General features: G+C 54.1%; 1 protein-coding gene across 50 annotated transcripts in view; it reads left to right on the plus strand.

The window, feature by feature from the left end:
• The window catches only part of CELF4 (CUGBP Elav-like family member 4), a 299,242-nt gene that overhangs the window by 46,522 nt on the left and 230,356 nt on the right, over positions 1-22,364 (plus strand). The window lies entirely within an intron of this gene.

Consider the following 22,364-nt stretch of genomic DNA (forward strand, 5'->3'; position numbering starts at 1 on the left):
AGGTGAGTGAAGGTTGGGAGGGGGTGCCCACAGCCGAGCTGAGGAGCCATACCCTGGAGACAGTTAGAGGGGTGTGTTGGAAGAGGGGGGTTACCACCCGTCCCGGTTTGCCCCGGACTGAGAGGGTTCCTGGACGTTTGACCTTTTGTGCTCAAACTGCAACAAAAAGACTGAGGAATGGTCCATGCAGTGGGCTGAGTGGCGGGGAAGGTGGGTGGAGCTCACCTCCACTGGGCAGCTCCTGGGAGGACCCAGGCTGCCCCCGCCTGGCAGCCACTCTGGGAGCAATAGCACTTTCCCCCAAACACCTCCTGCAAAAACCGTGGCGTTTCCCATCACCTCCCAGGAAGCTCTCATTTGAAAAATAAAATGTATGCCCTCCAGCAGGAACACACACGCACCCGAATCCCAAACGCAAACAGCTGGCCCCTTGCTGGACACTCCCTGAGTGGGGGGAGGGAGCAGGACACTCAGCCGGCCAGTGCCAGCCTTCCAGTCAGGACAAGCGGGGAGCGACTCAATCTCACAGCTTTCATGGCTTGCTCAGGGCTGGGTAGGAGACAGAGGCCTCCAGAACCAGCTGTCCGCACCAGTCCCCACGCTGGGATGGGGTGTGTGTGCGTGCTGGCGCACGCGTGTGAGGGGTGTGTGGTACCAAAAGGAGAAGTCGCAATCCCCACAGCCTCTCAGGCCTCTGCGGTCTCAAATGGAGACAATATAGGCCATGTTATTGTCCTAATGCATCTCCCGGGGGAGGGAAAGTTGGTCAACAGGTGGTGTACCAAGATCTCAGCCAAGGAGGGCAGCAGCAGGAGGCCGCCGCCCACGCCCTGCCAGCTGTGGGGTGAGCCACCCTCTCTGAGCCCAAGGCCCTCGTGGCCAGTAGTGTAACGGAAATAGCTAAGGCCTTGGCACCAGACCTGCCTGGATTCTAAATCAGCTTTCTGCCATGTCTATGGTGTTTAGCCTTGAGTAAGTTATTCACCAACTCCACGTCTCAGCTTTTATAAAATGCTGACTGCAATGCCTGGTCCACATGCAGTTAATTCTAGCTGCTGTTGAGGGTCATTTATATTTTGTGTGGAATGCCCAATTGGAGATAAGGGTTAGTCTGTGGCCATGGTCAGGGCTTTTTCTTCCCCAGGTTCCCTTTGCTGGCCAGGCACCAGGTTAGGGTCAGCACAGGGATAGAAGAGTTAGTGAAGACTGGAGTCATCGGGCATCTGACTTGGACTTTGGGGTCAAGAAGGAATTCCAGGGAATTCCCTGGCAGTCCAGTAGTTAGGACTCCAAGCTTTCACCGCCAAGGGCTTGGGTTCAATCCTTGGTTGCGGAACTAAGATCCCCCAAGCCGCTTGGTGCGGCCAAAAAAAAAGAAGAAGGCATTCCAAGAGGAAGTAATGTCTAAAAGTGGTGGAAGAAAGATCCAGGGGGATGGGGGCAGAGCCCCCCATCAGAGGGAACAGCATGTGCGCAGGCCTGGAAGGGAGGCGAGGAGAAGGCCTGGGGTACCAGGAGGCAGAGCCTGGCGGCCCTGTGCTTAGGATGATGGGAAGTCAGGAAATGAATTTTTTTTTTTTTTTTTAGCGGAAGAGGCAGTTTGCCATTTGGAACAGGAAAGGTCTAACACACCCTAACTCCCCTAATCCATCTCCAGCATCCCCACCCTTTTCCCTTCATAGCCTCGTCATTCATTCACTCATTCACTCCACCAAAGTGTATCTAGTGCCTCCAGGCACACAGTCCAATCCAGGTGTCAGGGACCGAGTGCCTGCTTTCCTGTGGGATGACGTACCCTCATCCAGTCTGGGCCCACCTCTGCTCCGGCTCTCCCTCCGCCCTGGAATTCTTTCCTATCCTCCACCCAGTCCAGTCTTTCAGTGCGCTGCTGAGGTCCACCCCCCCATCTGGAAGTTCTGTCTGTCCTTAGTGGTCATTACCTCTGCCTGTCTTCTTGCTGGAGGAATGACAGCAGCAACATCCCAGGCCTGAGCCAGGCCCAGCCTCCCGCCTGTAAGGGGCTCAGTTCACTGCTGAGGTTCTGATCCGACACCAGCCTTCGTTCCGTCCTTAGCTGGGTCTGTTCTGTCTCCCAGGCGGACTGTGAACTCCACGATGAGCGACCCTGCAGCCTCCCTCCGATGCTACGGTCCCGGTCCCTCCGCTAGTTGAGGAGATAAGAGACTCGTGCTCCGGCCCCCACTGGAGGGTGGGCCTAGAAATGCCAGTTCCTCCCAGTTCTGCGCAGGAAACCTCACTCTGCAAGAGATGGGGAGAAGGGAGAAAGCCCTTGCTGGGATGGGATTCTCCAGGAAGGAGGTCAGGCTGGGGAGAAGTTTGAGGGGCGTGGGGGGCAGAGAGAAGCATGTGGCGGGCGGAGGAAGACTTGTTGCGTCAGAGAATGGTGAAAAGCAGAAAGAATAAAAAGACTAAGGGGAGTCACGGGGGAGGCAAGACGAGTGTGATCTAAACCGCAAATCCGCCTCCTCCAGGCTCTGTCAGGCTTTCACTGTACTGTAAAAACCACTGCCGAACAGCAAGCCTGCTGGATGACAAAGAGAGATAATTGGCTCTCATGCAGATTTAAGCCCAAAGTTATCAAATAATAATAGCACGCAGAAAGAGACACAGGCAAATGGACCTGGAGTGCCCGCTTCTTCCAAAGGATGAGAATTTGTTAGAAGTATCTAAATTATGCTTCTGCAATGGAACAGGGAAATGGGGCATTTAAAAAAAAAAAAAAAAAAGATTTTCTTGTACTGCTTAGATACATTTTTAAAAGTTCTTTTATAATTAGGGCCATAATTTATACAATTTATTTTAAAAATATCCTTTTTTTAATTTCCACCCGGTCCAGTTAAAGATGAACTGAAAAGCCCAGAGTAAATGATTTTTTTAATAAAACCATTTAAAGGAGCCCCAACCTGAAGTGAAATAGATATGTGGATTTTCAGAGGAGAGAGGAAAAAAAATCATATATTGAAAAAATAAATTTCCTAACCCATTTTATACCCCAGATTTTATTACCACCGGAAGGTTTTTAAAATTCTCATTCCCTTTGCTTTCCTTAATCTGTTTATTTACCACAGGGCTTCCTTGGGCCTGGGCTTGAGGCCCAGTGGGTCAGTTTCAGATGAGTGGCCAACCTAGTTTCACTTCCCTGATTCCTCATGTGATTTGTCTGTTCTTGCATCAGCCTTGCTCTTCAAGTGAACTCTGAGCTCCCTGAGGTCAATACCATGCCTGAGGGAGAAAGCTCCCTTTCCCTCTCTTCAACATCTAGCACAAAGCTATGCATACAGTAGGTTCTCAGTTAAAGTTTGTCGATGATGCGCCACACTGTGGAGAAGCCCTAACCCCCCAACCAGCTGGAGACCAGAAAACATTGCTACCTTCACAGGCAGCTTTGGTTCCTGTTATAACATCCTATTCCTGCGTGGGAGTGGGAGCGGGGGGGTTTGTTTTCAGCTCTTAGTCAAAGACCCCTTCAGTTGAGGGGAAGACGAGCAAAAAGCAGACTACCTTGAACACTAGGGCCAGGGAGCATAAGGGCTCTGGCTGTTTGCAATGGGTTGGGATGCAGAAAATGCAGACAGAGGTACCAAGAGGTGCTATAAACTAGACACATTGATGTCACCATCTTTCCAGAAACTTGCCCTCAGCACCTCTTCCGTTTGCTGAGCTCAGAGGTGCCCATTCCATACCTGTCAGAAGGCATACACCTACACACACACATACCCCACCCGCATGGAAGGGAGAGGGACAGACTCAGAGCCTCATGAACCAGTTGGAGGACACACAGGAAAGCTAGTTAGGACTGTTGCCGCTGTAGCAAGACAAGGGGTGGAAAGGCTCCTGAACACCTAAGGGAGACTCCATAGACGAGGGGGCATTTGAACTTGGCCTGAAAGCACCGGTTGGATAAAAATAAGCATGAGGACTAGGGAGGGTATTCCAAGGGCGGGGATCAGTGTGAGCACAGACGTGGTGGTGAGCATGAGCAGGTATGTCTCAGGAACAGTAAGAAGAGCTGCATAGGATAGCCTAGTAGGTGAAACAGGAGAGAGCAGGTTGGTCCTGGTTAAGGAGGGCCTGGGGTGAATGTAAGAACAGAGAAAATCAAGCTATTCAGCAAGAACGCCCTCGCCCTGCCCAATGGTTCTGGAAGCCTTTCTTTGGAGTGAGACTGGAGGAAGCCCACACCATGGCCTATCCGTGGACACACTTTTGCTGAACAGCCACGTGACCGCAGAGAAGCCCATAAGGACAAGTCTCGGCCCCGTTCCCGGGCTGCTCCCACCCTGTGCGTGGGGCTGCCCCACCTCCCAGATGACAGACAGGCCCTGAATGAGAGGGCCTGACAGGCAGAAGGGAAGGATGGGTCGTGAGAGCTGGCACAGCCAGGGAAGGCTTCTTGGAGGAGGGGAGCCTGGCGCTTACCCTTGGAGCTTGAAGGGATCCATACTGGGGCAGGGAAGGGAGGCCTTTGTTCCATCTCTGGTCTCCACAGCAGGACCACACGCAGCCAGTCCAGTGGTTGGTGGGTGGTGAGGAAGGTGGCAGTTTCGTCCTCTCCTGCTGAACCTCTGGGGAAGGCACTTTTTTCACTTTTGCCCAGGTCCCTGTGCCAGTGAGATCACACCAGACCTCTCCCAGCCTCTGGGACACATGCCTTAGAACTCCCATTACCCCAGCTCCCTGTTCCCACAGGACACACCCCACGGGCCCCAAAGGCCAAGTCCTTCTGTAAGACTCCCAGGGAGAAGGGCATTTCCTGAGAAAACATCAGAGAGGATGAGGGGGTGGAGGAATCAGTGACCTCCTTGAACTAAACTCCGATGGTGGGGAAATGTCTAGTAAGGTAGCCGGCCCAGAGTGTGGGTCCTATTGATGGTACCTCTCACCATGCTTCCCACATAGTTTCCTGTCTCTTCCAGCCTAGGACACTGGGCTGGAAAGTAGGAACTGTAGCTGAGAGACCAACGGGAAACAATAAAGGTGGCTGAGGAGTTACTTGAAAACAAATCCTTCTTCCAAATGCCACAGGAGGGTGTGAAACACTCTGCCAGCTGTCCCTCGCCTTCCCAGACCCAGGAAGGATGACGGAGCCCAGGGTCCCAGACTGCTGCTTCGTTGCCAAGGAGATGGTAATTACTCTGTGAGTTGGGTAGGGTCTTTCTTTCTTTCTTTCTTTCTTTTTCTTTCCTTCCTTCTTTTTCTTTCTTTCTTTTTTTCTTTCTTTCTTTCCTTCTTTTTCTTTCCTTCCTTCCTTCCTTCTTTCTTTGTTCCTTCCTTCCTTCCTTTCTTTCTCTCTTTCTCTCTTTCTTTCTTTCAGTTTTTAAATTCTGGGCCTGATAAACTCCAGTGGCCTGGCTGCCCTCCCCGCCACCTCGCCTCCAGCCGCTGACTCTGCATTAAAGGTAGCAAGTGCTATATACACAGTTGCTTCCAAAATGACAGATGCCCCTGCTTGGGGTAAGCATGGCAGCAGGGAAACCATTTGTCAAAGTATTTATAAAGTGGGTGGAGATGCTGAAGTTGTATTCCCTCCAGGTTAAAAAAAGAAAGAAAGGGAAAAAACGGCAGCGAGCCATGAGGAGAAGAGGACTCCAGCAACTTAGCTCACAGACCCACTCTCCTTTTTTACCAGCTGGAGATATTTATTGAGTGTTAAGTGCTGCGGTGAATGCGGGGATGAAGCAATCTGTGCTCCTGCCCTGAGGGAGCTCACAGTTTGGGGAGACCCACACCTGGGTAGTCAGAGGCAGTGCACGGGGTATGAATGTGTCAAAGGGGTGTGTGAGACCAAGAGGGTCCCAGGCCGAGTTGGAGGAGAGCAAGTGTGGTGTGAGCAGTCTAAGCCTCATGCCCTGAGGGAGGCTCAGGCTGAGCTGGGTCCTGAGAGGAGACCATGGGGGTGCAAAGCCCTTGGGTTGAGAGTGATAGGCTAGAGCCCTGTGCAGGGCCCCCGGAGGTGGGGAGACTGGTCCCTCACAGGGAGCTTGGTGCGCCCAGGGAGTCCAGACTCATGCATCAGTCACCTGGCCAGCACAGAGTGGGACCAGGCCAAGCACGGTGCCTGGCTTGCAAGGGCAACTGCTGCTTGCATGTTGCAAAGATGGGTGAGTGAGTGACTAGGGAAGCTTGTGCTTCTGGCTCTAAACACATGGATTTCAGGGAAGGGGAAGGTTGGTGAGCACTTCCTGAAAGAGGCCATCCCCTTTATTTATTCATCATTCACCCATTCAACAGATACTTACACAACAGCACTGCCTGGGGACTGGGACACAGAGGGGAGCCCTCCGTGACCAGGAGGTGGGATGATGGCAGGTAAGCGGTGCCCTTGGGCAAAGACCCAGAGGCTGGACTGTTTGCAGAGCCATCCCCAGGGGCCACCACACCCCCACCCCCCCCCCCCCCCGAACTCACTCTCAGGCACAGCCTAGGGCCTGCTCTGACCATTCACATGTCTTCCTGGCTGTTTCAGTGCTGTGATGGGAGGGGTCACATGTGCACAGGCCAGGTGGGAGCACCTGGAAAAGGAGAGAAAGACATTTCCAAAGAGAAAACAGATGCCCAGGGAGGAGAAGTTACTGTGGTACCATCCCACAGGGAGGGGCCTTGGCACTGTGAAGTCTACCCGCTCAGACCGCAGGGCCAGCAGGAAAGCTGGGCCAGGGCTAAGGGCAAGCCGACTCTCACTCTCTAAGTATGGAGCCATCATGAGCATCAAGCTCATCTCGGGGCTTCAGACATCCTCGAGGCAGAGGGCAGGGGGGCTCATGCAGGATTTCCCCTACAGAAATGGGAATACCTCATTGGCCAGAGCTTGATGTGTGGTTGAAGAAAGTTTTCTGGGGTCACTAAAGAAGCCTGGAGGAGTAGTGAAGCCCCAGAGCTGAGGCACCCCAAGTGCCCGGGAGCCATGCTTGAAAGACGGACCCATGCCAGTTCTGGGGAAGAAAGTCAGTGTCCCTGCAGTGGTTTGGCCAGTGGGCCTAAATAATATTCTGAGAGGTTCAGGCAAGGACATGCCTTGTGTGCACTGAGAATCCCAGGCTGGAATATTCTGCTCATTCGTAAGGGAGGGAGGGCAGGCAGTGCTTGTGTGCTTTAATGTGTTAATTTCCCCCTGGTGCTTTCATTTCTTTTCTTCTTCTTTATCAAGTTAACCATTAACCATTTTAAAGTGTACAATTGGGCAGCATTTAGTACAATCACTGTTTTGTACAACCATCACCTCTATCAAGTTCCAAAACATTTTCATCACCCCAAAAGGAAACCCCATATGCATTAAATAGTTACTCCCCATTCCCACCTCCTCCCGGTCCCTGGCAACCACTGGTCTTCTTTCTGTCTCTATGGATTACATATTCCGGATGTTTCATGTAAATAGAATCATAAAATAAGTGACCTTTTCTGTCTGGCTTTTTTCACTGTGCATAATGTTTTCAAAGTTCATCCACATTGGATGGATCAGAATTTCCTTCCTTTTTCCAGGCTGAATAATATTCCAGTGTATGGTATATCACAGTTTTTGTATCCATTCATCAGCTGATGCAAATGTGGGTTGTTTGTTGAGAATTGTGTTACTGTGGATATATGTGTATAAATATTTATTTGAATGCTTGTGTTCAATTCTGTGGAATATATAGCTGAGAGGAATTGCTGGATCATATGACTAATATCTTCTTATTTTTTGTAAATTTCCAAGCTGACTTGTCTGTTTCAAGGTCTCCACCTTGATCCAGATTAACTCAACACTTAGTATGTGCCTACTGTGTATCATGCCCTCATTGATCTAGGAGCTACCCTGTCTAATAAGTTCTATCCCATTTTACAGATGACAAAGTTAAGGTTCAGATAGAGGTCTATAAGGTTCAGATAAGGTCTGAGAGGTGCCAGAAACTTTTGTGCCATTTCCTGGATTTTCCCAAGGTACCACATGGCTCTCCCACATGGCCACTTAGTGCCTAGATGTCCCAGCTTTATGGTGCTCCCTCCAGAGCCCAAAATGTCTAAATATTTAACTCCATGTGAAATCAGTATCCTCTAGATCCTACTAAAGACAGTTGCAGGTGCTAATATTTTTTTTTTAACTGGAGGGGAAGACATGAAATTGATAACATTCTTCCATCAAATTTATTTTTATATAAGTGAGTTGGGGAAAGATAAGCTGAAGTCCATTTCAATGGCTGATCCCTTAAGCTCTGCCAGAGGGAAGGAGACTAGTATCCCAGAAAAGTCAAGATGGGGCTTTGAGTTGGGAAGACAATATCAGGGCAGGAGCAATATAGGCAGAAGTCTCAGGAGAGTGCAGTACAGGTTGCAGCAGCAGGAGAGGTGACCCCAGGGGCAGATGAGCTGCAGACTGCAGAGATGCCTGTTCTCACCCAGAGCACAGAGACTCTAATCTCAGGGTTTGCGTCGGCACATGCACAGTTGAGATGGCTTGACTCCGAGGAAAAGGACCTTCCCCACCTCCCACCTCTGCTTCCCCAGGCAGGAAGAGATGGTTAGCTAAAGGGACCCATCGATGGCAGCGAGGGGGCTCCAAGCCTGCAGCCCACCAGACCACCTGAGCTCACAGAGTGACCTTGAACAGCACACCGCAGATGTGATGGGAGCAGCTGGCTCGTGTCCCCTGCGGCTGCACCTGTGGCATTTGTCAGCCTGGTGAACAGGCATGCCCAACCTATGCATACCTAGTGCCATCCATCAGCCCAGCAGGAGGTGGGGAAAGGAGCAGGGGACCACTCCACCCGACCCCCACCCGGCAAAAGACCTCAGCTGCCAAGTGTGTGATGAGACCACAGCCCAAGTCCTGGACACCTGCCCCGTAATTCTGTCAGGCAATTAGCACAGCAAATGGGCCCAAAGGGGCCTGCCTATAGGGAGCCGCCCTCCTGCCTCCAAATGCTTTCCCCTGCCTCATCCCATGTGCTGGTTCCAGGCTGACAGTGCGCACACAGCACTCACCCCCTCCAGCCCACGCCCCTGGCTCAGCAACCAAAATCTGCATTGGCGCCAAAGCCTCTGATGTCTTCGTCTGGCTTTTGAGGTGCCCTGATCAAGCTCACTCTGTCTCATCTGCCAGGGCAACTTGGAACCAGATTTCAGCCTAATCAGGGAAAAGAAGTGGGAGAAAGGAGAGGCCCCAGTGAGGCCCACACAGGGACACTGGGGAGGAAGTGGCCACTCCTGGGAGCTGCAGGAGAGAAACCCAGCAGGTGATGACAAAATCTGGGCCTGAACAGGGGCAGGATAGAGAGGAGAAATCCACTTTGGAGATGGCTGTGGGGCACATGAGGATGAAGGAGAAGGCAGCCCTCCCAAGTTTCTAACTTGGGATCCAGGAGAACAGGTCCAGGTGTGGGCAAAATAATGGCCACTCCTTTGCACAGGTTACACCTAAGGCACCACGAGCCCTCCAGGCAGCAACATCCAGCAGATAGTGGTGTGTCTGGGAGATGGACACTAGGCCACTGTGGCTTAAGGGCCACAGGGGAGCCCCTGTGATTCCAGGTGAAAACAGGGAAGGGGAGGGACAACCAGGTATGAACCCAGGCTGGCTCTCAATCAGTTGCCTTCTCACCAAGGAGCCAAGATTTAAAGTAATTCCTCCAACGTCGAGACCTAACTAAGGGGGATGAGAGAGACCAATGTCACCAAGGAGGCAAGGCTGAGAAATATATGCTGATCTTTGAGGAAATAGGAAGTCACAGAAGCTTTCAAGGCAAGGAAGTGACAGATCAGAAGCTGGCTTTAGGACGATCACCATGCCGGCCTGAGACTGAGACACTGGAGGCCAAGGGACAAATTAAGAGGTTGTCGTAACAGCCCAGACAAGAGGAGATGAGCGAGGAGACAGCAGACAGGAGCTCACAGGGCGAGAGCTGAGACTTCTGTCATTAGGAATAACTTTATAGACCAGTTCTAGACAAATGCAAATGCTCATCTCGGGGGGGGCGGGGGTGAAGGGAAGAGGAAGCCTCCTCCCCAGTCTGGGCCCAGCTCTCATTCAGATGAGGGGAGGGGGTCTCAGGGGCCTTGGGCAGGGTCCCAGGGGAGCAGAGGTGGCCGCCGCTGTGCTCAACCAGGATCCAGCCGACGCCTTGAGTTCTCCAGCATGGCAGGGGAGGCGAGAAACGGCAGCCCTGGTCAGACCCAGAGCTGCCTTCCTGGTGACTGTGACCTTCTGCAGATTATTGCTTCTCTCTGGCCCCTCACTCCCTTACCTTGAGACTGTCCATTCCTCACTCCTTTTCATCTGTCACTTGGAAATTTAGGGCGCCTGACCCTTCACCTCCCAGAAAGTGATGAGCAGTGGGGTGGAGGATGGGCAGGAACTCAGGTGTTGGAAAAGTGCTCAAGGAGGAAGCAAACTTTTCAGAGTTAGTAGGGCCATAAAATACGAGGCACCAATGTTTTTGCCCATTTCCCAGGGAAGCTCCGTGTCGTTCATGTGCGCTGCACGCTGACTGTGCAGTGGGCGTCTGTTGGGGCTGGAGAGTCTGAGTGGTGAAGGCAGGCAGGTGGGAGAGGGAACAAGAACGTTGCAGCCCACCTGTGGCCCCAGCTCAAGTTCAGGGAGGTTGCCAAGCCCACGTGACCACATGAGACTGCTCCCGGCAACAAGACCTCCCTCCCCACCCACCTGCCTCCAGGGGATGGCCTGAGTCAAGGTTATAGATGTGTTCTGCGAAGTCACCCTTGGGCCCATGAGGATGGCTTGTCCTGGCTACAGCACGAGTGGGCCCTTCTTGGAGGATCCTGGTGGAGGAAGCTGGTCCTGAGAGAGGGCCTTGTAATGGACCCCTCTGATGAGCCAGCCATGGGCTTGACCTCGGGGGAACTGGTCTGTCTGTCCATACTTCCCTACACAGTGGGTTTTTTGGTTGGCTGTGTTTTCTCCAAACAAGCTCATACAATTAGTTTCTTCTTGTTTCCTAAATTATTTTTGCCACTGCTAATTATTTCACACTCCATATACAAGAGTTATTGGGGTGGGTAATGGGAAGCAAGGGATCGCTTCGCGGGAGCATTGCAGGCTCCAAGACATGCAGGCAACTTTGATTTGTTTTTCTGCTCAGCTGCCTGCCTGAGAGAAGGAATGGAGAATTCTGAAAGAAGAGGGGGGCGGCATTGGGGTGGGCAGGAGAGGGGGAGACAGATACGGGCTGAAGTTTTGGAAGGCACATCGGGCCCACAGCCAGGGAGGGAACATCTACCAATGGGGCCAAGGCCACCACTCTACTGTCCCAGGTATGTCCCAGGGCAGCTCAGGGAGGGCTGCAATATCCAGAGGATACCCTTGCTCAATGGCATCACAAAAGGGACACATGTGGGGCCTGGCACTGCACTGGGAGCTTCACATGTGTCAGAACAGGCCTGTATCAATTCCATTGTACAATTTGGAAAGTGGGGCTCAGAGAGGTTAAGGAACTCACCCGAGATCACACAGCCAAGAAATGGTAGAGCTCAGACAGGAACCCAGATCTGTCTGATGCCAAAGCCGATATGTCTAACTGCCCTGCTTCCTTGCCTGCTTCTGGGGTTCTCTTTTTCCCCAAGGATGCTCCCTGGCGGTGCTTCCCTGGGAAGAGAGCACTTACCTTAGGTGGAAAGGGCTTGGTTCCACAGTCATCCCCACCTGGCCCCCAAAAGCCCACTCTGCCTGAGCTCCATCCAGGACAGATGTGCCCACTGCCACGCCTACCTCAGGAAAGCCACCGTGATGGGTGTGTCCCTTTCACCTTAGCTCTGATGAAGGGAGGTTAGAATTTTACTAAAGAAGATAAACCAGGAATCTAAGTGGGGAGGCAAAACCAGAAAATATAAGAGCTGTTGAAAGGAAGGGTATGTGGACCCCAGACTGCTTCCCTGGTGCTGGGGGTCGTCGGCCTGGCTGGCCTGTCATCAGCCTCAAGGGTCTCAGCCAGGTGAAGCCACTCAGACTGAAACTAGTGAGAGGATCCCACTTCCTGCTAGGACAGCTGGCTCCCTCCTCTCCTTGACCAGAAACCCCCCAGACCCTCCCTCACCTCATCAGGCTCAGCCTGGTGGCTCTTGGCTGCCTGAGGATGGCCGCTCCTGGGGATCCCAGCTGTGGTGATGACCAGTGTCCCTGGTAGTTCAGGCCCGTCCTCTGAGGAGGCCCCTCACAGCAGCCAGATGCTAGGAGCTGGGACCCGCTCTGTAGATGCCGAGTGACAACCACACTTCCACGCACCTCTCTGGTCCCGCCTCTGGGACTCCGCATTTTCCACACACAAACACACACACACACACACACACACACACACACACACACACACACACACACGTGCACACACACACACACACAAACACACACACATGTGCACGCGCGCACACACACACACACACTGAAAGCAGAACCAGTGGACTAAGTGAGGAAATGCGTGCACAGTACTCACCGGGAAGGTGCTTCATCACTGGCCAGGACTATACGGCCTACGGACTACAGGCTGACACGGGCCAGTGCCCTGACCCGGCACCAGGCACACATGTTCTCATTCAGGCTTTAGCAACCCAGTGAGCATTAGTCTCCCATTCTACAGGTGAGAAACTGAGGGAGACAGTGGCTAAGAAGCCTGCCCCACACCACACAGCTAAGGTGGTAGAGCCACGTGGTGTGCGAGCCCCATCCTTCACCAACTCTCGACACCTGCAAGGGAAGGGCTGTGCAGATCACCTCATCTGGCTCCACTGCCCTCCTTACAAATAAGGCCCCGGGCATCAACCCACTTTCATGATTTCCAGCCCAGGGCTCTTTTAAGAGAGAGCTCTTCCGGGGGCTCCTCTCCCCTTCTCACCCCCCAGTGGGAGTTCTCTATCGTGGCTTCCGCTGGAGAAGAGGGCTGAGCTCTGACCTCACTCATCCACCCTGGATGGGCGGGCAGGGACAGGAGAGTCCAGGGTGAGCATGAAGCCGGGCGCATGGAACAGGGGCCTTGAGGGAGACGACCAGCATCCTAGTAGCACTACTGCCATCTCCAGTGATGCCCACACCACCCACCTAGGTAAGGGAGCTAGGGCAGGAATCATAGTGCCCATTTGATGGATGGAGAAACTGAGACCCAGAGAGGTGAAGGGACTCACCAAGTCTTGGTGGCATAAGTGACTTTTGGGGAGTGCCCTATTCTGGGCTCTGGGTCTCAGAAAACAGAAGTTAAGGGATCTGGGAAAGGTGACTTGTGGACTGGGGTCCTGGCGTGGTGTGTCCCTGGGCACAGGACGCAGAGGGAGCTCTAGCAAGGCAGGGAGCAGCATTTCTGCTGACGCGGCCAGGTTGGTACAGAGTGTCATGACCCCCAGCAGGCTCTGAGGGCCTCCCTGGCTTTATTGGCTGGAGTGTGGGGACCTGGCAAATGGCCAGTGGTCCTAAGATCCCAGCCCTGCCTCTTCCTAGGCGACCATGAACATCTTCCCTGACCTCTCTGAGCTCAGGCTTGTCTTAGGTGAAATTGAAGAGAAGGCATCTGCATCTCAGGGGTGTGGTGATGCACCGGGCAGGACCTGGCTTTTTAAGGCTCCCCCCCGCAACTCTGGTGCCTACCCCTTCCCTGGCAGCCGATGCGCAGACTTCAAGGGGGCAGAGAGAAGAATAGACCCCATTGCTGGGTGCCTGGCACAAGCCTCTGGAGTTCAGAATGGGGGTATTGGTGCTACCTAACAGGGTCAGGGAGGCTCGGCCTGGTAGAGGTGGGATGGTACCCAGGCCCTGGCTGATGAGTGGGAACTCATCAGGCCGAGATGTGGAAGGAAGCTGTCCTCGGTGAGGCGAGGCCAAGGGAGCTAGGCAAGGGCCAGACCTGTGGGAGTATGAGGGAGGCTAGGGTGGGGAAGGAGTGAATAAACCCTGGAGAGGCGGGGGGGTGGGGGCGGTGGAGTTCTCTCACTGCAGTGCACAGCAGTCCAGTGAGGGCCCTGGCCAGGCTCGGGCAGCCAAGAGCAGGTACTGGCCATGTAGGTGGCCTGGCTCCTCCTCCTGGGCCACCGCGCTGTCTTCCGAGACTCCCTGTGCCACCTTTCGCCAGAGCGCTGATTACACCCTTTCTGAAAAATAAAGAACAGAAGGAAGAAAAGAAGCCGAGCCCTCTCCTCTGAGCCCTCCCTCCCTCCCTCCCACTCTCTGCGCGTCCCCCTCCCTCCCCGTCTCCCACCCGCTCTTGCTCTCCGTTGCTAAGTAGATGGTAGGTTTATTTGCGGCTGTCGGTTCCCAGTAGAAAAATTTCGTCTTGGAGAGCCGCCTGGATGGAAATGGCTTCAGCACCGATTTCATGGAGAAGGTCTGTGCAGTAATTAGTGTTCATGAGGGAGGAATTGGACTGGCAGGCTCCCAGGAAAACTACTCCCCAAAAGTTAGCTTGAGTCCAGAGGGCTACATCAAATCCAATTCCAGAGTGTGCATCTCCATCGCTATATATAGACCCGCGGACGAAAACAGGCAGTGCTGTGGCCCGCGGTTCAAGGGGGAACTGGTCCTGGGAGGCAGAGGCGGCCTGTGCTGCTGAAACCGCGGGGGATGCAGAAACTTGATGGCTACTGCCGCCCGCCCGCTAAGCCCTGTGCATCTCCCCCCTTCCTACCCCGCCACCCCAGCTTGGCCCCTCTCCACCCCAGGTTGGCCGGGACAGACACCTGGTGATGGAGGAAAGAAAAGAAGGAGAGCGGAAGGGAGGAGAGAGCAAGGCTGGGCTAGCCCGTGCTGGCCAACACTGGGGTACCATCTCACTGCAAATGGCCCCTGCCCCGTGGGTCCCCACACAGAGCACGCTCACTCCAGCCACTAGGAATGACATCCCCGCTCCTTCCTCAACCCTCTGTCAAGGCCCCCCGGGGGCATGCCTGCCTCCATGATGGTCCCCTGCTCGCCCATGCTGTTGCTGGCTTCCCCAGGCCTCTGCATTCAGAAGCTGGGTCACTGGGTGGCATGCCACCTTTCTTGGCTTCCTCCGTGTCCCTGTGTCCCAAGCTGGGTGTCGCTGAGGTCCGGCAGCCCATCTTCCTCTCCTGTCCTTCCCTCTGTCCCCAGGCCAGTCCGGGAAAAGAGCAGGTGCCCTTGGACACTTAGGGAAAAACTGAGGGTAGCAGGTCCCGGAGGCCTGCCAGGAACTGGGGGCTCTACCTTGTCCACCTGGGCCTTCAGGTTGAGGGAAGAACAGGTAGAAGCCGGATTAAAATCCAGAACTCTGAGTCTGCCTTCTTCATTCCTGGGAAGTTTGCTGCTCTGGCCGGGATTTTACAGACAAGGAAGCCGGGGTCCCCAGGAGACCAGGACCCTCATCTGGCCTCTGATGCAAGTTGCAGCTCCCCCCGGATCTTTTCACACTTCCGTGCTGTGTGGCCTCTGCACCCAGGGTCTCCCTCTGCATTCCTGCCATTCCTGCCTCAGTTCCCCCAAGTCCTGGACCCTCTGGTCTCACTTAGCCTGGCCTCTGGGCCACATTTCTGGTACCACTGGGGGGTCAGCCCTGCACTTCACAGGGTGTGTAAAGCCAGGGCAGGGGCCTCTGCTCGGTCGCCGATGAGGGCCACAGCTGCCCAGGAGGAGGCCCAGCAGCCGTTCCTTTAACCACCCCAATGCCTGGCTTCTCCTTCTGGGCCTCAGCTCATCAAGCTGGCCTTCCTGGCCACAGGGTACAGTTAGCTTAGCCAAGACAAAGCAAAGGTCTAAAGAAAATGTCTAGGAAGCCAAGAGAAAGGGTAGAACCTGAGGATGCAAAGCCTGAGAAATGGGCAGCTACGGAGTCAGACCCATCACGTAGGTGATAAGGTTGGGCCTCAGGTTGGCTCCCCCTGGCCCTGGGTCCCCGCAAATCCCCCTTCTCAGCCCACTCCAGCTGCCCCCCACTCTCCCAGGTGGGGGTGGGCTGCTACATGGACCCGGCCCCCACCCACTCCCGTGAGTCTGTTCTTCCTGTTCCCTTCCACTTGATGCAAAGCCTTGGAGACACCCCTCCATCTGCTGACAGTCTGCTGACTGCACGCTTTGTCTGGGGCTTTCCACACTGGCCACCAAACTCCGGCCCGCTCACCCCTCCTCAGGGCTGCACTGGGCTCCACAGCCCTCTCAGAGGCTTGCCCTCCCAGAGGCCGGGCAGTGGACCTGAGCTGTTTCTCTCACTGACCAGCTATGTGCCTCACCTTGACCTACAGACGCGTCCCATTCCTCCTCTGTAAAAGAACAAGGTGCACTCCCTGCTCCCTCACCACCCCCCATTCACTCACTGATGAATTCATATGCGCTAGGACCCACTTTGTGCCAGGACTGTGCTGATGCTGGGGGCACAGACTCATGGGATAGCAAACCCATCTCACAAAAAGGAAACTGAGGTCCAGAGAGATCTGGTGACTTGCTGGAGGCTGTGGTTTACCTATCAAGAGATTGCCTTCAGTCGGCATCCTAATGCCAAACCAGTGTGCCTCCCTCACCCTGCGCTGCCTGTCACCATGCCAGGCCCTGTGCCAGGGGCAGGGCTTACCAGGGTCCATGGCGGATGGGTCCGCCCTGCCATCAGGGAGCTCACAGGGTCCTTGAGAGAAGTCAGTGAAGAACACGGGTGAGAGTGCCCAGTCCACAGCCATCCCTTCCCCACGAAGGTGGAATAGTCCGTGCCCACCCTCAAGGGTTGCCCACCCCTCCCCTGCTCTCCCCTCCCAACACTGCCAGGTCCTGCAGTGCTCCTGAGCGAGACACCCCCAGCTTCCTCTCCCCAACCCTCCCAGCCCACATTCCCAGGTCTTAACAATTCCTCTCACAAAAGAAACAATTGACACTGAGGTGCCTCTTTGGGGAAGCATGAAGCCAGCTCTTTGTCACCCAGGTCCCTGCCAGCTCATTACTGCCTCCTGTCATTAGCATATTAGATACACGAGGTAAACAAAACACACATCCCAGACTTTCAATGCCAGCCATCTGTCACTCTGCCCCCAGCGTGCTGGCCTGTGCCGGGGCAGGAAGCACACACGGGGTCCACGTCTGTGTGAGCGTGTGTGGCAGGGGGGATGTGCAGGTCCCATGCAAGGAAAGCAGACACCACCAGACAGCATAAATGCCAAAGCTATTTTTCACACTGTAGGGAATCTTTAGCATCACATCACAACTGCTGCTACTGAAAATGGTAGCAATAGTAATCCCCTCCATTAATTATATGCGAGGCGCTCTGCTGGACACCCACTACTCCAGCAGATAAGTGTCCTTATCCCCATTTCCCGGGTAAGGAGCCTGAGGCCCAAGGGGCTACGCAAACTTCTAGCACAAGACAGAGGCTACTGTCGGAACCAGACCCACCTCCCTCCGAGGTTGCAGCCCTCTCCCCGGACTCCAGACATCCTGCTGATGGAAACAATCAGGCCACAGGGGTTAAATGGTTTTCCCAGAGGCACCAGCTGGCTGATGACAGAAACCAGGGGGTCAGATGTCACTGTTATTTTGAGATGGAAAAAAATGGTATATCCTGGAGTAGTCAGGATGGGAATTAAATAGATGGACAGGAGAGAATATGGGGTCCCAGCCATGAGGCCAAAAAAGAAAGGAAGGAAGGAGGAAGGGAGAGAGAGGATGCTGGAAGTGGGAGGGGGAGAAAGGAAAGAAAGAGAGGAACAAGGGAAGAAAGGAAGGGAGGAAGTAAAGAGAGGAAGAGGAAAGGAAAAACAGACAAGGGGGAAAACCAAGGAAAGGTGCTAGGGAAGGTGTCTGGAGGAGCTTTGAAGGAGCTGGCACTCTCAGGGGCTCCAGCCTTCTAAACCACTTGGGGGGCCCCAAACTCACCCTGCTGCCCATACCTCTTCATCTTTGCCCATGCAGAGCCCTTTTCCCAGCACATCCTTCCCTAGAGGCCATGCTGGGTTCAAGACTCAGGCAGCCTTGCTCTGATTCTCCCCAGGGCAGAGCTGAGTATCCTCCTCCATTAGGGGCAGAGCCCATGATTCAGGTCACAGGCCCTGCAGGCAGCCTGCCCCAGCTCACAGCCCAGCTCTACCATGGACCTGGCCATAAGACCTTGGGCAAGTCTTTCATCTTTGGGTGCCTCAGTTTCCTTACCTGTAAAAGGGGGATAATAATACTATTTTATAGAGTTATTGTATTAAATGAGACAATACATGTAAAACACTCAGAACAATGCCCAACATATAACCCCAAATCCCTAAGTATTTGCTGTTATCATTTGTACCACTGATGAGCCCTACACAAACCTCAGCTTAGTGGGTATGCTTGTTACAGATATATCACCTGGCCTTGCAAGTGTATTTAGCCAGCGTCTTCTTCAAAGCAGGGGGTGTGTCTTTCATCCTTTGGCAAATGGTAGACTATCAATAAATGGTTGTAGAATGAATGAATGAGTGAGCCATCTTTCACTCCATCCACAGATGACAGTACTCTGATCCCAGTCACATGGTTTGTTGAGTCTTGAGTACCAGTCAACTGATTAGTTAGTTCAGTCTTCTTTCTTGGTGGGTTCTGTGGACATGTGAGTGGGTCTCTGGAAAAAGAAGACATAGAACTGAATGCCAGGCCCTGTCCCACCCCCCCCATAGGTCATCCTCCCCATTTGCCAACAGCCTTTCACCACCTTGGGCACTACCTGTAGGTCAGCAATGAAGGAAGGGTGACGGTGCATGGCTCTGCCTCTTCCCAGGATCAGGGACAGCTGACTCTAAAGCAAAAGCCAGAGCCCCCCCCCACCCCCGCCCTCCTAAACTGTGAACAATATCTCTGCTAGGCTCGTGGGCTTGAGGGGCTGACTCACTGAAGCCGGCATCCCAATCACATTTGCTGACTACTCCCTTGCCGCAGTCCTCAGGTTAAATATTGCTAAATGCCTGTGATTGAACCTATCTTACTGATGTTGGGTGAAGCCCAAAGCCTGGCCAGAAGAGTGGCTTAAGTGGCCGAGATCATAAGGGAAAGGCATCCTACACCTAGAGCTGGACCATGGCCTGCCTGGACTGAGTGAGATTGTTTTTCTGCTTTTAAAAAGAAAATCGCATTTTTCAAACATTGATCCTGTAATATAGGACTCCTGGCTATTGGTCTTTTCAGAATAGTCTGTCTTGGATGCTGAGGTCGGAATTTCTTGATTGGTGTGCTTCAATTTTTTTGTTGTTGTTGTTCTTTAAGTGAATTAGGGCCTGTTAGGAAGGAGCCGGAGAAGAGAGGTGAGATTAATTCACCTCACCTGGAGGGTCCTGGGTGCCCATTTGCAATCAAAGAGGGGTGGTGCACCTTCCCCTCCTAAATCTGAGCAGTTCAACTGATCTTGTGAGGCCCCCGTCCCGGGGTTTGGTCGGGGATACGGGAGGAGAGGCACAGCCCCAGGAGCTGCAGTCTAGTTGCGGAGACAGAGTTCCCACAGATGAGAACAGCAGAAAACTGTTCAACTAAGCACTTGTTTTTATGTTTCGGACACTTGGATGTGGAAGGGCTCACTAGGAGGAGAGGCAGCACAGGCTAGGAAGCTGGGGAGGGTTCCGATGGTGGCGGAATCTGGTAGAGGACCCAGGTGTGGGGAAGGCGTGCCGGTGGGGGGAAGAGAAGGAGCAAAGGCCCAGGGGTGACAGGGACACCCACCGTGGGGGAGTGTGGCTCAGGGTGACAGACGAAGGGACAAAGGGACGCGTCAGCCCCCTGCCTTGTGAGTCTGCTTACCTCTCCTTCCATGGGAGAAAGGAGTCAGAGAGGCTGACCGCCCCCACCACACAGCACATGAAGGGGGTAGAGAGCTGTCTCTGCGGGTATGCTGGGGACAATTCCAGGCTGGGGTCCCGAGGTTCCAGGGTCATACCAAGGAGGGATTCCTCCACACATCCCTCTTCATGGGGAAGCGGATGCTATTGGGGGAAACGACACCCCCTCCCGACGAATTTGGAGCTGTCCAACGACCATGTAAAGCTCCAACAAGGGGAATTCTATGCAACTCAAAAAGCATTCACTGAGCTCCCTCTGTGGGCATAAGACCTGCACACGTCCAGCAAATGCTGGGGGCACTGGGGGCTCAGATCCCGCACCGTGTCCTTCTTGCACACTGAGGAATCAGTCCGAGGCCAGCAGCATGGCGGAAGTAAGCCAGCGAGGCTCTGCATTTCCGGCCAAACAGGCGAGGGGAGAGAGGCGATCGCGGGCAGGCAGGAGTGGAGATGGACAGGCAGAGGGCAGTGGCAGAGACCAGGGAGGTGCTTTGCTTCTCAGATCAGTTATATGGGCCTGGCTTTCTCAGAGGCTCTGCCTGTTGCCCATCTCCCACAGTTTAGCCATTGGTAGGGTCACACCAATGAGACCCCAGAGCCCCTCCCACGTGGTGCTCGGTGAGCAGTGATCCCTTCCCAGGGAGTCACGCCCAGCTTCTCAGCAGGTGCACCCTGATCTGAGAAAATTCAAAACAGGAAGATGTGAACTCCCAGGCCAGGTTCGTTAGAAGGGGGCACAGTTCAGTTTCTCGGCTCTAGCGTTTATCCTGGTATTTGTATGAGGAACGAATACCCCACATGCATTTCAAATCCAGCCTTGGTGCTCAGATAGAGCCCTCTGTGGAGGAGCCCGAGACCTGACTTTCACACTGGAGACGCCACTGAGGGTAGAGGGAGGTCAGGTGCACAGGATCCAGGGAGGCCCCAGAGACCTCAGCTCTCTCCACCTGGGTCCTTGGACAAAGAGAATGAGGTCATCCCTGAGCCCCTCACCCCAAATCCCAGCCATGGGGTGGGGGTGTGGAGGGAGGACATCTCCCATCAGGGCCCCCAAGGTCCCCACTCACACTTCCTGACACACTGCCCAGGGCCTTGGGAGGGGATGACAGGAACTGAGCCCCAAACCAGGTCTCTGCTTCACCACCAGGCAAGTCACACAGGCCCCCCTGGCTGTCAGATGCTGATAACACCCTTGTCTAACCTAAGGTGCAAGCATCATGAGCTCACGGGCATGACAGCACAGTGGCAAGTAAAAGCTCTCTGCGTGAATGAAAGGGAGCAGTTTGTGCTGTCCTGGGGACCAGCAGGCACTGCCAGCCTAGAGCAGGGGCACAAGGGCAGCCCCTTGGCTGTGGCAACAAAAGCCAGCACGTGTCACGAAGCAGGTTGTACTTGTCTTGTTGGGCCTTAGAAAGGCTGACACTTTCCCTGGGCCCGTCCCCAACCCCTGAGCCTCATGGGTCCATCAGCCCAGCCACAGACCGCGAACTCTTTGTTGAGAAAGGGGAGAGGCCATCAGTATGTCATGTCCACTTTTTGTCCTTTTTCACAGTGCCATAAAGATGTTGCAGCCAACACCAGACATGAAATTCTCCAGCACTGAGGGTATGAACAAGGGTAACTGGCAGGGACAGACCCTTGGCAAAGGCCCGCCCGCTGGTCCATCCTCTGAGGTCTGAGCCAACTAGGTCCCTGGGTCTGAATTTACGGGGCCCTGCCCAGTGCCCCAGGAAGAGAGAGGGCTGGTCCCGTCCCCTGGGGCTTCCCAGTCTAGGTCTGGGGATGTTCCCCAGCCCCACGCCCATCTGTATCTTGTGGCCACCAAGGGCAGGAAGGCTGAGACCATCACAGTGAGCCGGGTCCAATTCCCCACATCACGCAACCAGCTTAACTCTGAGAAGCTCTTGAACTTGGAGTTCACCTGCAGTTCAAACGCCTCTGGAGTTTCTGGTGTAAAGAGAGTTGACACAGGAGGGCAGTGCTGAGCCCGAAAGCAGGCTGTGGGCTGAGGGTGGGGTTTCAGCACTGGAGGCCCCTGAAGAAAGGAGCAGGCCAACAGCCCGGATTCACCATCCATCTCCCTCTCCTGCCAGCCGCCCTGTCATCCCCACCCCCCAGGCCTCCTCAGAGGAAGATGGATGGCTCCTTCTACCTCTGCGGGCCTAAGTCGGAGGGCAGACATCCCATCCCAGACCCTCTCCACACACGGCTTCCCCTGAGGTCAGCCATCTCTCCCCAGCCTTGCATCTCACTGTCACCCAGCCAGGGCCAGAGTGGAGTTTAACAACCACTGCATTCAATGATGTCTGTTCCTGGGGGTGTGGGGGGAGGGAACCCTGGAGTTAGCAGCTCCTGTAGTAGAATATTTCCACGTGGGCAAACACACACTGCCCAGAAGACACTGGGGAGGCCACCCTTGCCCACCCAGACCATGGGGGACAGAGGTAGACAAAGATGTGTAGACAAAGATGTGTCTTCTAACTGCCAAATGAGAGGGACCATTGCTAAGGGCTTTAAGAGATGTTGGGGTTGGTGTAGTCAAGGAAGACTTCCTGGAGGAGGGGAGGCTTAGTCTCTCCTAGGACACGTGGGCTCCAAAGGAAGGAGGTATGGAAGAGGTAGCAGGGGAAAGGGTACTGTTCTGAGGCTTG

The sequence above is a fragment of the Balaenoptera borealis genome (assembly GCF_965194805.1).
Source record: "Balaenoptera borealis genome assembly, chromosome: 14".
Classification (NCBI taxonomy): domain Eukaryota; kingdom Metazoa; phylum Chordata; class Mammalia; order Artiodactyla; family Balaenopteridae; genus Balaenoptera; species Balaenoptera borealis.